General features: G+C 39.6%; 1 non-coding gene across 1 annotated transcript; it reads right to left on the bottom strand.

The window, feature by feature from the left end:
- Window positions 1–16,249: 16,249 nt before the first annotated feature.
- Window positions 16,250–16,357, bottom strand: LOC148576816 (small nucleolar RNA R71). The gene has a single exon (XR_015903376.1). It is a non-coding gene; the product is annotated as a small nucleolar RNA R71 (small nucleolar RNA).
- Window positions 16,358–16,782: the final 425 nt, after the last annotated feature.

Raw genomic sequence — 16,782 nt, 5'->3', positions numbered from 1 at the left:
ATGATTTCTCAGAGTCTGACTGGAATGCAAGCTGCATCCAACAGTACTCAATAGGCTTCTTATGAAGAAGAAGCTTATGATCCTGAGAACCCTGCAATAGCAGAGTTAAAATACATGGGTGAACCATATGGAAACACCTACAATCCATCATGGAGAAATCACCCAAATCTCTCATGGAAGGATCAAAAGCCTCAACAAGGCTTTAATAATGGTGGAAGAAACAGGTTTAGCAATAGCAAGCCTTTTCCATCATCCACTCAGCAACAGACAGAGAATTCTGAGCAGAATCCATCTAGCTTAGCAAATTTAGTCTCTGATCTATCTAAGGCCACTATGAGTTTCATGAATGAAACAAGGTCTTCCATTAGAAATTTGGAAGCACAAGTGGGCCAGCTGAGTAAAAGGATCACTGAAACCCCTCCTAGTACTCTCTCAAGCAATACAGAAGAGAATCCAAAAGGAGAGTGCAAGGCCATTGAATTAAACACCATGGCCGAACCTGTAAGGGAAGGAAAGGACGTGAATCCCAAGAAGGAAGACCTCCTGGGACGTCCAGTGATCAATAAGGAGCTTCCCTCTAAGGAACCTAAGGAATCTGAGACTCATCTAGAGACCATAGAGATTCCATTGAACCTCCTTATGCCATTCATGAGCTCTGATGAGTATTCTCTTCTGAAGAGAATGAGGATGTTACTGAAGAGCAAGCTGCCAAGTTCCTTGGTGCGATCATGAAGCTAAATGCCAAATTATTTGGTATTGAAACTTGGGAAGATGAACCTCCCTTGTTCACCAATGAACTAAGTGATCTGGATCAACTGACATTGCCTCAGAAGAGACAGGATCCTGGAAAGTTCATAATAACTTGTACCATAGGCACCATGATCTTTAAGGCTCTTTGCGACCTTGGTTCAGGAATAAACCTCATGCCCCTCTCTGTAATAGAGAAACTGGGAATCTATGGGGTGCAAGCTGATAAAATCTCATTAGAGATGGCAGACAATTCAAGAAAACAGGCTTATGGACAAGTAGAGGACGTGTTAGTAAAGGTTGAAGGCCTTTACATCCCTGCTGATTTCATAGTCCTGGATACTGGAAAGGAAGAGGATGAATCCATCATCCTAGGAAGACCTTTCCTAGCCACAGCAAGAGCTGTGATTGATGTGGACAGAGGAGAATTGATCCTTCAATTAAATAAGGACAACCTTGTGTTTACAACTCAAGGATCTCTCTCTGCATCCATGGAGAGGAAGCAGAAAAAGCTTCTCTCAAAGCAGAGTCAACCAAAGCCCCCACAGTCAAACTCTAAGTTTGGTGTTGGGAGGCCACAACCAAACTCTAAGTTTGGTGTCAAACCCCCATATCCAAACTCTAAGTTTGGTGTTGGGAGGTCTCAACAAAGCTCTGCACATCTGTGAGGCTCCATGAGAGCCCACTGTCAAGCTATTGACATTAAAGAAGCGCTTGTTGGGAGGCAACCCAATGTTTATTTATCTAATTTTATTTTTGTTTTTCATGTTTTCTTAGGTTCATGATCATGTGGAGTCACAAAATAAACAAAAAATTTAAAAACAGAATCAAAAACAGCGGAAGAAAAATCACACCCTGGAAGAAGCACCTGTCTGGCGTTCAACGCCAGAACAGAGCATGGTTTCTAGCGCTGAACGCCAGAATTGCACCCTGGAGAAGAGCTGGCGCTGAACGCCCAGAACAAGCATGGTTCTGGCGTTCAACGCCAGAAATGGGCAACAAATGGGCGTTGAACGCCCAAAATGGGCACCAACCTGGTGCTGAACGCCCAGAGTTGTGTGCAAGGGCATTTTACATGCCTAATTTGGTGCAAGGTTGTAATTCCTTGAACACCTCAGGATCTGTGGACCCCACAGGATCATCTCAGGATCTGTGGACCCCACAGGATCATCTCAGGATCTGTGAATCTCACAAGATCCCCACCCACCTCACCCTCTCTCTCTCTCCATTCATGGTCATCCCTTCTGTTTTTCATTCACCACTCACATCCATACACACATCCCTCTATCTCCTCCATATCTTCTTCTTTTTCATCTATTCTTTCTTCTCTTGCTCGAGGGCGAGCAATATTCTAAGTTTGGTGTGGTAAAAGCATAAGCTTTTTGTTTTTCCATTACTATTAATGGCACCTAAGGCCAGAGAAACCTCAAGAAAGAGGAAAGGGAAGACAAATGCTTCCACCTCTGAGCCATGGGAGATGGAAAGATTCATCTCACAAGCCCATCACTAAGAAAAGGACGGAGCAAACAAGAGAGCACATTCATGAATCTCAACAGGCACATGAAGAATCTCATCATCAAGAAATCCCTGAGATACATCAAGGGATGCACTTGCCTCCACAGAATTTTTAGGAGCAAATCAACACCTCCCTAGGAGAATTAAGTTCCAACATGGGACAATTAAGGGTGGAACATCAAGAGCACTCCATCATCCTTCATGAAATCAGAGAAGATCAAAAAGCAATGAGGGAGGAGCAACAAAGACAGGGAAGAGACATAGAAGAGCTCAAGGACATCATTGGTTCCTCAAGAAGGAAACGCCACCATCACTAAGGTGGACTCATTCCTTGTTCTTACATTCTCTGTTTTTCGTTTTCTATGTTAAGTGCTTATCTATGTTTGTGTCTTCATTACATGATCATTAGTATTTAGTAACTTTGTCTTAAAGTTATGAATGTCCTGTGAATCCATCACCTCTCTTAAATGAAAACTGTTTTAATTCAAAAGAACAAGAAGTACATGAGTTTTGAATTTATCCTTGAACTTAGTTTAATTATATTGATGTGGTGACAATGCTTCTTGTTTTTTGAATGTATGCTTGAACAGTGCATATGTCTTTTGAAGTTATTGTTTAAGAATGTTAAATATGTTGGCTCTTGAAAGAATGATGACAAGGAGACATGTTATTTGATAATCTGAAAAATCATAAAAATGATTCTTGAAGCAAGAAAAAGCAGCAAAGAACAAAGCTTGCAGAAAAAAAAAAAGAGAAAAAAAATATAGCGAAAAAAAAATAGAAAGAAAAAGAAAAAGCAAGCAGAAAAAGCCAAAAGCTCTTAAAACCAAGAGGCAAGAGCAAAAAGCCAGTAACCCTTAAAACCAAAAGGCAAGGGTAAATAAAAAGGATCCCAAGGCTTTGAGCATCAGTGGATAGGAGGGCCTAAAGGAATAAAATCCTGGCCTAAGCGGCTAAACCAAGCTATCCCTAACCATGTGCTTGTGGCGTGTAGGTGTCAAGTGAAAACTTGAGACTGAGCAGTTAAAGTCAAGGTTCAAAGAAAAAAAAGAGTGTGCTTAAGAACCCTGGACACCTCTAATTGGGGACTTTAGCAAAGCTGAGTCACAATCTGAAAAGGTTCACCCAATTATGTGTCTGTGGCATTTATGTATCCGGTGGTAATACTGGAAAACAAAGTGCTTAGGGCCACGGCCAAGACTCAGAAAATAGCTGTGTTCAAGAATCATCATACTAAACTAGGAGAATCAATAACACTATCTGAACTCTGAGTTCCTATAGATGCCAATCATTCTGAACCTCAATGGATAAAGTGAGATGCCAAAACTATTCAAGAGGCAAAAAGCTATAAGTCCCGCTCATCTGATTGAAGCTATGTTTCATTGATAGTTTGGAATTTATAGTATATTCTCTTCTTTTTATCCTATTTGATTTTCAGTTGCTTGGGGACAAGCAACAAGTTAAGTTTGGTGTTGTGATGAGCGGATAATTTATACGCTTTTTGGCATTGTTTTTAGTATGTTTTTAGTAGAATCTAGTTACTTTTAGGGATTTTTTTTCATTAGTTTTTATGTTAAATTCACATTTCTGGACTTTACTATGAGTTTGTGTGTTTTTCTGTGATTTTAGGTATTTTCTGGCTGAAATTGAGGGACTTGAGCAAAAATCAGATTCAGAGGTTGAAGAAGGACTGCTGATGCTGTTGGATTCAAACCTCCCTGCACTCAAAATGGATTTTCTGGAGCTACAGAATTCAAAATGGTGCACTTCCAATTGCGTTATAAAGTAGACATCCAGGGCTTTCCAGCAATATATAATAGTTCATACGTTTCTCAAGTTTAGACGACGCAAACTGGCGTTCAACGCCAGCTCTCTGCCCAATTCTGGCATCCAGCGCCATAAACAAGCTGCAAAGTGGAGTTCAACGCCCAAACTGGCACAAAAGCTGGTGTTCAACTCCAGAAAGAGCCTCTGCACGTGTAACATTCAAGCTCAGCCCAAGCACACACCAAGTGGGCCCCGGAAGTGGATTTATGCATCAATTACATACTTCTGTAAACCCTAGTAGCTAGTTTATTATAAATAGGACTTTTTACTATTGTATTAGACATCCTGAGTTAAATCTTTGGAATCATCCTGGATTGTATTTCTGATCCTGTGATCACGTTTTAGCGGGCTGGCCATTCGGCCATGCCTGGACCTTTCACTTATGTATTTTTAACGGTAGAGTTTCTACACTCCATAGATTAAGGTGTGGAGCTCTGCTGTTCCTCAGAGATTAATGCAAAGTACTACTGTTTTCTATTCAATTCATCTTATTTCGCTTCTAAGATATTCATTCGCACTTCAACCTGAATGTGATGAACGTGACAATCATCATCATTCCCCATGAACGCGTGCCTGACAACCACCTCCGTTCTACCTTAGATTGAATGAGTGTCTCTTAGATCTCCTAATCGGAATCTTCGTGGTGTAATCTAGAATGATGGCGGCATTCAAGAGAATCCGGAAAGTCTAAACCTTGTCTGTGGTATTCCGAGTAGGATTCAATGATTGAATGACTGTGACGAGCTTCAAACTCGCGAGTGCTGGGCGTAGTGACAGACGCAAAAGGAGGGTGAATCCTATTCCAGCATGATCGGGAACCTCAGATGATTAGCCGTGCCATGACAGGGCATCTTGGACCATTTTCACAAGAGGAGGGGATGTAGCCACTGACAACGGTGATGCCCTTGCATAAAGCCAGCCATGGAAAGGAGTAAGACTGATTGGATGAAGACAGCAGGAAAGCAGAGGTTCAGAGGAACGAATGCATCTCCATACGCTTATCTAAAATTCTCACCAATGATTTACATAGGTATTTCTATCCTTCTTTTATTATTAATTTCGAAAACTCCATAACTATTTTATATCCGCCTGACTGAGATTTACAAGGTGACCATAGCTTGCTTCATACCAACAATCTCCGTGGGATCGACCCTTACTCACGTAAGGTTTATTACTTGGACGACCCAGTGCACTTGCTGGTTAGTTATGCGAAGTTATGAAGATATGTTTAGACCATGGTTCTGTGCATCCGTTTTTGGTGCCATCGCCAGGGAATCAATTTCAAACAATAATCCACAACCTGAGTAACAATTTCGCATATCACAAGCACACTTCGAAATATTTCCCTCTGTAGGGAGAAGGTGGTATGGCACTTATCCCTCGGAACTATTCCTTCTGAAAATGCGACTTCTCTCTGATTGCAAGGTGGTAGGGCACTAACCCACGGAATCATGCGACAACCAGAGAAAGGTGGTAGGGCACGCTTGGTACACGGAATCGTGATCTCACACTTTTCTCACAACTCCGTACAACTAACCAGCAAGTGCACTGGGTCGTCCAAGTAATACCTTACGTGAGTAAAGGTCGATCCTACGGAGATTGTCGGCTTGAAGCAAGCTATGGTCATCTTGTATATCTCAGTCAGGTGGATTCAAATGGTTATGAGGTTTGATAATTAAAATAAAAATAAAAAAATAAAATAAAGTTACTTATGTAATTCATTGGTGGGAATTTCAGATAAGCGTCTGGAGATGCTTTGTTACTTCTGACCTCTGATTTCCTATTGCCTTCTTCCAACCATGCGTTACTTCCTTCCATGGCAAGCTGTAAGATCCTCTCAGTGAAAATGGTCCTCTACGGTTTCTGCACGGCTAATCAACGGTCGGATTTCTCGTCTCGAATGAAAAATATCAGGTACAGCTACCGCATGGCTAATCATCTGTCGGTTCCCGCTAGCGTCGGAATAGAATCCATTGATCCTTTTGCACACTGTCACTTGCGCCCAACATTCGCAGGTTCGAAGCTCGTCACAGTCATCCCTTCCCGGATCCTACTCGGAATACCACAGACAAGGTTTAGACTTTCCGGATCCCAGGAATGGCTGCCCATTTGGTTCTAGCCTATACCACGAAGATACTAATCTCACGAACTCTGTCCGTGTATTAGATATCCAAGAGAATATACTCCAGCTGTCGTCCAATGACTATGTTGAACATCATGTAGACCGCTTTGTGGTTGTCAGGCACGCGATCTTGGCTAAGCGAGGAACGAAGATTAGGTGATTGTCACGGGTCACCCCTTCATTCTGACTTAACCGAATTAAGTACGAGAGTATATCTTGGAGAAGAAGTAGGCGTGAAGTGAAAGAAAAACAATAGTACTTGCATTAATTCATGAAGAACAGCAGAGCTCCACACCTTAATCTATGGGGTGTAGAAACTCCACCGTAGAAAATACATAAGTGAAAAAGGTCTAGGCATGGCTGTGAGGCCAGCCCCCAAAACATAAACAATGGTCTATGATAGCATAAGATTAACCAAAGACTTACAAAAGATTGACAAAAGATATAAAATAAATCTCTAAAAGTAGTTTTTATACTAAACTAGTAGCCTAGGATTACAGAAAATGAGTAACTAAGTGCAGATAGTGCAGAAATCTACTTCTAGGGTCCACTTGGTGTGTGCTTGGGCTGAGCATTGAGCTTTACATGTGCATAGGCTGTTCCTGGAGTTAAACGCCAGCTTTGGTGCCAGTTTGGGCGTTTAACTCCAATTCTAGTGCCAGTTTGGGCGTTTTACGCCAAGATGTTTTAGGCTGGCTTTGGACGCCAGTTTGGGCCATTAAATCTCGAGCAAAGTATAAACTATTATATATTTCTGGAAATCCCAGGATGTCTACTTTCCAAATCAATTGAGAGCTCGCCAATTGGGCTTCTGTAGCTCCAAAAAATCTACTTTGAGTGCAAGAGGGTCAGAATCCAACAGCATCTACAGTCCTTTTTCAGCCTCTGAATCAGATTTTTGCTCAAGTTCCTCAATTTCAGCCAGAAAATACCTGAAATCACAGAAAAATACACAAACTCATAGTAAAGTCTAGAAATATGATTTTTGAATAAAAACTAATAAAAATGAAATAAAAAGTAACTAAAATATACTAAAAACTATGTAAAAACAATGCCAAAAAGGTATAAATTATCCGCTCATCACAACACCAAACTTAAATTGTTGCTTGTCCCCAAGCAACTAAAAACAAAATGGGATAAAAAGAAGAGAAAATACAATAAATTCTAAACTTATCAATGAACTTAGCTTCAATTAGATGAGCGGGACTTGTAGCCTTTTTGCTTCTGAACAATTTTGGCATCTCATTTTATTCTTTGAAGTTCAGAATGATTGGCATCCATAGGAACTCAGAATTCAGATAGTGTTATTGATTCTCCTAGTTCAGTATGTTGATTCTTTAGCACAGCTACCTTATGAGTCTTGGCCATGACCCTAAGCATCTTATTTTCCAGTATTATCACCGGATACATAAATGCCACAGACACATAACTGGGTGAACCTTTTCAGATTGTGACTCAGCTTTGCTAGAGTCCCCAATTAGAGGTGTCCAGAGCTCTTAAGCACACTCTTTTTTCTTTGGACCATGACTTTAACCACTCAGTCTCAAGCTTTTCACTTGACACCTTCACGCCACAAGCACATGGTTAGGGACAGCTTGATTTAGCCGCTTAGGTCAGGATTTTATTCATGTGGGCCCTCCTATCCATTAATGCTCAAAGCCTTGGATCATTTTTCTACCCTTGCCTTTTGGTTTAAAGGGTTACTGGCTTTTTCTGCTTGCTTTTTCTTTTTCTTTCTTTTTCCAATTCTTTTTTTTCGCATTTTTTTCTTTTTTTCGCTATTTTTTCCTGTAGGCTTTGTATTCACTGCTTTTTCTTGCTTCAAGAATCAATTTTATAATTTTTAGATTATCAATAACATTTCTCCTTTTCATTATTCTTTCAAGAGCCAACAATTTTAACATTCATAAACAACAAATTCACTGTTCAAGCATTCATTCAGAAAACAAAAAGTATTGCCACCACATCAAAATAATTAAACTGATTTCAAGATAGAATTTGAAATCATGTACTTCTTGTTCTTTTGCAATTAAAAACATTTTTCATTTAAAAAAGGTGAAGGATTCATAGGACATTCATAGCTTTAAGACATAGACACTAGACATGAATGATCATGTAATAAAGGCACAAACATAGACAAGACATAAAGCATAATTTTCGAAAAACAGAAAAATAAAAACAAGGAAATTAAAGAACAGGTCCACCTTAGTGATGGCGGCTAGTTCTTCCTCTTGAAGATCTTATGGAGTGCTTGAGCTCCTCTATGTCTCTTCCTTGCCTTTGTTGCTCCTCCCTCATGGCTCTTTGGTCTTCTCTAATTTCATGGAGGAGGATGGAATGCTCTTGGTGCTCCATCCTTAGTTGTCCCATGTTGGAACTCAGTTCTCCTAAGGAAGTGTTAATTTGCTCCCAATAATTATGTGGAAGGAAGTGCATCCCTTGAGGCATCTCAGGGATTTCATGATGAGGAACTTCCTCATGCTCTTGTTGAGGTCCATGAGTGGGCTCTCTTGTTTGCTCCATCTTCTTCTTAGTGATGGGCTTGTCTCCTTCAATTAGGATGTCTTCCTCTATGACAATTCCAGCTGAATTGCATAGGGTACAAATGAGATGAGGGAAGGCTAACCTTGCCAAAGTAGAGGGCTTCTCCGCCACTTTGTAGAGTTCTAGGGATATGATCTCATGAACTTCTACTTCCTCTCCAATCATGATGCTATGGATCATGATAGCCCGGTCTATTGTAACTTCAGACCGGTTGCTAGTAGGAATGATAGAGCGTTGGATGAACTCCAACCATTCCCTAGGCACGGGCTTGATGTCAAGCCTTCTTAGTTGAACCGGCTTGCCTTTTGAGTCTCTCTTCCATTGAGCTCCTTCCACACAAATGTCCCTAATGACTTGGTCCAACCTTTGATCAAAGTTGACCCTTCTAGTGAAAAGGTGAGGATCTTCTTGCATCATTGGCAAGTTGAATGCCAACCTCACATTTTCTGGACTAAAATTTAAGTAATTCCCCCGAACCCTTGTGAGCCAATTCTTTGGGTTCGGATTCATACTTTGATCATGGTTCCTAGTGATCCATGCATTGGCATAGAACTCTTGAACCATTAAGATTCTGACTTGTTGAATGGGGTTGGTGAGAGTTTTCCAACCTCTTCTTTGAATCTCATGTCGGATCTCCGGATACTCCCTCATTTTGAGCTTGAAGGGGACCTCGGGATCACCTTCTTCTTGGCCACAACTTCATAGAAGTGGTCTTGATAGACCTTTGAGATGAATCTCTCCATCTCCCATGACTCGGAGGTGGAAGCAATTGTCTTTCCTTTCCTCTTTCTAGAGGTTTCTCCGGCCTTAGGTGCCATTAATGGTTATGGAAAGACAAAAATCTTTAGCTTTTCCCACACCAAACTTAGAATGGTTGCTCGTCCTCGAGCAAAAGACGAAAGAAATGAGTAGAAAAAGAAAAAATAGAGGAGATGGAGGGAGATGAGTGGTTCGGCCAAGGGGGAAAGAAGTGTTTGTGATGTGTGAAAATGAAGGTAGTGATGAGGGGTATTTATAGGGTAGGAGAGAGAGGGGATTCGATCATGAAGGGGTGGGTTTGGAAGGGAAATGGTTTGAATTTGAATGGTGAGGTAGGTGGGGTTTTATGATTGATGGATGTGAGTGGTGAAGAGATTATGGAGAAGAGGGTAAGATTTGATAGGTGAAGAGTATTTGGGGAAGAGTTATTGATGGGATTGGTCAAGGGTATTTGGGGAAGAGTGTTATGGAAAGGTGTGAAGAGGAGAGAAGAAGAGGTGGGGGTAGGTGGGGATCCTGTGGGGTCCACAGATCCTGAGGTGTCAAGGAATTCTACTCCCTGCACTATTCTGGCGTTCAAACGCCCATTGTGTGGCAATTCTGGCGTTTAACGCCATCTCTGCTACCTTTCCTTGCGTTAAACGCCAGTCTGCTACCCATTTCTAGCATTTAACGCCCAGAATGCTGCCAGGCTGGGCGTTAAACGCCCATTCTGCTATCCTTACTGGCGTTTAAACGCGAGTAAGCCTGTCCTCCAGGGTGTGCTATTTTTCATGCTGTTTTTCATTTTGCTTTAATTTTGCAGTTGTTTTTATGACTTCACATGATCACCAACCTAAGGAAAATATAAAATAACAATGGAAAATAAATAAATATAACTAAATAACATTGGGTTGCCTCCCAACAAGCACTTCTTTAATGTCAATAGCTTGACAGTGAGCTCTTAGAGAGCTTCACAGAGACTCAGAGCTTGATGTTGGTCTCCCAACACCAAACTTAGAAGTTGAGTGTGGGGGCTCTGTTTGACTCTGTATTGAGAGAAACTTTTCATGCTTCCTCTCCATGGTTACAGAAGAAGATCCTTGAGCCTTAAACACAAGGTAGTCCTCTTTCAATTGAAGGACTAACTCTCCTCTGTCCACATCAATCACAGCTCTTGTTGTGGCTAGGAAGGGTCTTCCAAGGATGATGGATTCATCTTCATCCTTCCCAGTATCTAGGATTATGAAGTCAGCAGGGATGTAATAGCCTTCAACCTTCACTAATACATCCTTTACAAGTCCATAAGCCTGTTTCCTTGAATTGTCTGCCATCTCTAATGAGATTCTTGCAGCTTGTACCTCAAAGATCCCCAGTTTCTCCATTATAGAGAGTGGCATGAGGTTTATACTTGAAACAAGGTCACACAGAGCCTTCTTAAAGGTCATGGTGCCTATGATGCAAAGTATTAAGAACTTTTCGGGATCCGGTTTCTTCTGAGGTAATTTCTGTTGAACCAAGGTATTTAGTTTATTGATGAGCAATGGAGGTTCATCCTCCCAAGTCTCATTACCAAATAACTTGGCATTCAGCTTCATGATTGCTCCTAAATACTGAGCAACTTACTCTTCAATAATATCTTCATCCTCTTCAGAGGAAGAATACTCATCAGAGCTCATGAATGGCAACAGAAAGTTCAGTGGAATCTCTATGGTCTCTATATGAGCCTCAAATTCCTTTGGTTCCTCAATAGGGAACTCCTTAGTGGCCAGTGAACGTCCATTGAAGTCTTCCTCACTGGCGTTCACTACCTCTTCCTCCTCTATGCATTCGGCCATGTTGAGTATATTGATGGCCTTGCACTCTCTCTTTGGATTCTCTTCTGTATTGCTTGAGAAAGTACTTGGAGGAGTTTCGGCCACTCTTTTACTCAGTTGACCAACTTGTACCTCCAAATTTCTAATGGAGGACCTTGTTTCAGTCATAAAACTGAGAGTGGTCTTAGATAGATCAAAGACTATAGTTGCTAAGTCAGAGTTGCTCTGCTTAGAATTCTCTGTCTGTTGCTCAGAAGATGATGGAAAAGGCTTGCTATTGCCAAACCTATTTCTTCCACCATTATTATTATTGAAGCCTTGATTAGGCTTTTGTTGATCCTTCCATGAGAAATTCGGATGATTTCTCCATGAAGGATTATAGGTGTTTCCATAGGATTCTCCCACGTAATTCACCTCTTCCATTGTAGGGTTCTCAGGGTCGTAAGCTTCTTCTTCAGAGAAAGTTTCTTTAGTATTGCCGGATGCAGCTTGCATTCCAGTCAGACTCTGATAAATCATATTGACTTGCTGAGTCAATATTTTATTCTGAACCAATATGGCATTCAGAGTATCAATCTCAAGAACTCCTTTCTTCTGAGTTGTCCCATTATTCACAGGATTTCTTTCAAAAGTGTACATGAACTGGTTATTTGCAACCATTTCAATGAGTTCCTGGGCTTCTGCAGGCGTCTTCTTCAGATGAAGAGATCCACCAGCAGAGTGATTGATGAGCGGATAATTTATACGCTTTTTGGCATTGTTTTTAGTATGTTTTTAGTAGGATCTAGTTACTTTTAGGGATGTTTTCATTAGTTTTTATGTTAAATTCACATTTCTGGACTTTACTATGAGTTTGTGTGTTTTTCTGTGATTTCAGGTATTTTCTGGCTAAAATTGAGGGACTTGAGCAGAAATCAGATTCAGAGGTTGAAGAAGGACTGCTGATGCTGTTGGATTCTGACCTCCCTGCACTCAAAGTAGATTTTTTGGAGATACAGAACTCAAAATGGCGCGCTTCCAATTGCGTTGGAAAGTAGACATCCAGGGCTTTCCAGCAATATATAATAGTCCATACTTTGGCCAAGAATTGATGACGTAAACTGGCGTTCAACGCCAGCCTTCTGCCCAAATCTGGCGTCCAGCGCCAGAAAAGGATCCAAAACCAGAGTTGAACGCCCAAACTGGCACAGAAACTGGCGTTCAACTCCACAAATGGCCTCTGCACGTGCAACACTTAAGCTCAGCCCAAACACACACCAAGTGGGCCCCGGAAGTGGATTTATACATCAAATACTTACTCATGTAAACCCTAGTAGCTAGTTTATTATAAATAGGACCTCTTACTATTATATTAGACATCTTTTTTTGACCATCTTTGGATTATCTTTGGATTACCTTATGATCCTTTGATCACGTTTTAGGGGGCTGGCCATCTCGGCCATGCCTGGACCTTCACTTATGTATTTTTAACGGTAGAGTTTCTACACTCCATAGATTAAGGTGTGGAGCTCTGCTGTTCCTCAAAGATTAATGCAAGTACTACTGTTTTCTATTCAATTCATCTTATTTCGCTTCTAAGATATCCATTCGCACCCAAGAACGTGATGAAGGTGATGATTATGTGTGACGCTCATCACCATCTCCCCTATGAACACGTGCCTGACAAACACTTCCGTTCTACATGAAATAAGCTAGAATGAATATCTCTTAGATCTCTTAACCGGAATCTTCGTGGCGTAAGCTAGAATGATGGCGGCATTCAAGAGAATCCGGAAAGTCTAAACCTTGTCTGTGGTATTCCGAGTAGGATTCAATGATTGAATGACTGTGACGAGCTCCTAACTCGCGATTGCAGGGCGTTAGTGACAGACGCAAAAGGATAGTAAATCCTATTCCAGCATAATCGAGAACCGACAGATGAATAGCCGTGCCGTGACAGGGTGCGTGAGCATATTATTCACTGAGAGGATAAGATGAAGCCATTGGCAAGGGTGATGCCTCCAGACGATTAGCCGTGCCGTGACAGGGCATTGGATCATTTTCCCGAGAGATGACCGAAAGTAGCCATTGACAGTGGTGATGTATCACATAAAGCCAGCCATGGAAAGGAGTAAGACTGATTGGATGAAGATAGCAGGAAAGCAGAGGTTCAGAGGAACGAAAAGCATCTCCATTCGCTTATCTGAAATTCCTACCAATGAATTACATAAGTATCTCTATCCCTATTTTATTATATAATATTCGAAAACACCATTATCACTTTATATCTGCCTGACTGAGATTTACAAGGTGACCATAGCTTGCTTCATACCAACAATCTCCGTGGAATTCGACCCTTACTCACGTAAGGTATTACTTGGACGACCCAGTGCACTTGCTGGTTAGTTGTATCGAAGTTGTGACAATTATGAATTAAGATCAGAGCACCAAGCTTTGGAGCCATTACCAGGATTTGTTCGAGCCTGGAGATCACAATTTTGTGCACCAAGTTTTTGGCGCCGTTGCCGGGGATTGTTCGAGTTTGGACAACTGACGGTTCATCTTGTTGCTCAGATTAGGTAATTTTCTTTTCGTTTTGTTTTCTTTTCAAAAATTTTTCAAAAAAATATTTTCAAAAATCTCTCATCTGTTTTCGAAAAATTTATATAAAAATGTTTTCAAAAATTTATTCAAAATTTTTAAGAATGAATTCTAGTGTTTCATGAAGCATGTTGAAGCCTAGCTGGCTGTAAAGTCATGTCTAAATTTATTTGGACTGAGGCTTGCAATTTGTTATCAAAGAGCAATATACTCTCGTGTTAAAGGCTGAAGCTTGGCTGGCCATTGGCCATGTCTAGTGTTTTGGACTGGAGCTTTCATTGAAAGCTTGGCTGGCTAGTGAGCCATGTCTAATTCCTGGACTGAAGTTTTAGACTGACAATGCAAGATTCCTGGAATTCATATTAAAAATTTTGGAATCCTTATTTTCCTTTTTCAACTAATTTTCGAAAAAAAAAAATACAAAAAAATTAGAAAATCATAAAAATCAAAAATATTTTTCTGTTTCTTGTTTGAGTCTTGAGTCATGTTATAAGTTTGGTGTCAATTGCATGTGCATCTTGCATTTTTCGAAAATTTCATGCATTCATAGTGTTCTTCATGATCTTCAAGTTGTTCTTGGTAAGCCTTCTTGTTTGATCTTGATGATTTTTTGTTTTGTGTCTTTTCATGTTTTTCATAAGCATTCTTGAATTCTTAGTGTCTAAGCATTAAAGAATTCTAAGTTTGGTGTCTTGCATGTTTTCTTTGCATTTTAAATTTTTTAAAATTGTGTCTATGATGTTCATCTTGACATTCAAAGTGTTCTTGGTGTTCATCTTGACATTCATAGCATTCTTGCATGCATCACATGTTTTGATCTAAATATTTCATGCATTGCATCTTTTTAGTGTTTTTCTCTTGCATCATAAAAATTCAAAAATCAAAAAAATATCTTTCCCTTTTTCTCTCATCAAATTCGAAAATTTGAGTTGACTTTTTCAAAAATTTTTAAAAATCAAGTTGTTTCTTATGAGTCAAATCAAATTTTCAATTTGAAAATCTTATCTTTTTCAAAATCTTTTTCAAAAATCAATTCTTTTTCAAAAATTTTTAGTTATTTTCGAAAATTCCAAAAATGTTTTTCAAAAATGTTTTTCTTATTTTTAAATCAAATTTTCGAAAATAACAATAAGCAATTAATGTTTTGATTCAAAAATTTCAAGTTTGTTACTTGCTTGTTAAGAAAGATTCAAACTTTATGTTCTAGAATCATATCTTGTAATTTCTTATGAATCAAGTCATTAATTGAGATTTTAAAAATCAAATCTTTTTCAAAACTAATTTCAATCATATCTTTTCAAAAATATCTTCTTATCCTATCTTTTTCAAAAAAATATCTTTTCAAAATATCTTTTCTAACTTCCTAACTTCTTATCTTTTCAAAATTTGTTTCAACTAACTAACTAACTTTTTGTTTGTTTCTTAACTTTTTCAAAACTACCTAACTAACTCTCTCTCTCTCATTTTCGAAAATATCTTCCCTCTTTTTCAAAAATTTCTTTTTCATTAACTAATTATTTTTATTTTTATTTAAAAAAAAATTTTCGAAAAATACTAACATTTTTTCAAAAACCATTTTCGAAAATCACTAACTCTTTTTCAAAATAATTTTCGAAAATTATCCCTCCCCCATCTTATTCTATTTATTCATTCATATCCTAACATCTCATCTCACATCTCTGCCATCCTCACAGTTGTGTTTCTTCCATTATATTACATTCTTTGTCTCCCCCTCTTCTTCTACTCACACAGGGATCCCTATACTGTGGTATAAAGGATCTCTATTATTATTATTATTATTTTTCTGTGCCTTCTTCTTTGTCATATGAGCAGGAGCAAGGATAAGAACATTCTTGTGGAAGCAGATCCAGAACCTGAAAGGACTCTGAAGAGAAAATTAAGAGAAGCTAAATTACAACAATCCAGAGAAAACCTTTCAGAAATTTTCGAACAGGCAGAGGAGATGGCAGCCGAAAATAATAATAATGAAAGGAGGACGCTTGGTGACTTTACTGCACTTAATTCCAATTTACATGGAAGAAGCATCTCCATTCTTGCCATTGGAGCAAACAACTTTGAGCTGAAACCTCAATTAGTTTCTCTGATGCAGCAGAACTGCAAGTTTCATGGACTTCCATCTGAAGATCCCTTTCAGTTCTTAACTGAATTCTTGCAGATATGTGATACTGTTAAGACTAATGGAGTAGATCCTGAAGTCTACAGGCTCATGCTTTTCCCTTTTGCTGTAAGAGACAGAGCTAGATTATGGTTGGATTCTCAACCCAAAGACAGCCTGAACTCTTGGGATAAGCTGGTCACGGCTTTCTTAGCCAAGTACTTTCCTTCTCAAAACCTGAGCAAGCTTAGAGCTGATGTTCAAACCTTCAGACAGAAAGAAGGTGAATCCCTCTATGAAGCTTGGGAAAGATACAAACAGTTGATCAAAAAGTGTCCTTCTGACATGCTTTCAGAATGGACCATCCTGGATATATTCTATGAAGGTTTATCTGAGCTATCAAAGATGTCACTGGACACTTCTGCAGGTGGATCCATTCACCTAAAGAAAACGCCTGCAGAAGCACAAGAACTCATTGACATGGTTGCTAATAACCAGTTCATGTACACTTCTGAAAGGAATCCTGTGAGTAATGGGACGCCTATGAAGAAGGGAGTTCTTGAGGTTGATACTCTGAATGCCATATTGGCTCAGAATAAAATATTGACTCAGCAAGTCAATATGATTTCTCAGAGTCTGCATGGAATGCAAGCTGCATCCAACAGTACTCAAGAGGCTTCTCCTGAAGAAGAAGCTTATGATCCTGAGAACCCTGCAATAGCAGAGGTGAATTACTTAGGTGAACCTTATGGAAACACCTATAACTCAACATGGAT

The sequence above is a fragment of the Arachis ipaensis genome, chromosome B1 (assembly GCF_059453495.1).
Source record: "Arachis ipaensis isolate K30076 ecotype BB chromosome B1, ASM5945349v1, whole genome shotgun sequence".
NCBI classification, from domain to species: domain Eukaryota; kingdom Viridiplantae; phylum Streptophyta; class Magnoliopsida; order Fabales; family Fabaceae; genus Arachis; species Arachis ipaensis.
Note: the sequence above shows the minus strand (reverse complement) of the source record. Positions and strands in the feature narration are given on the sequence as shown.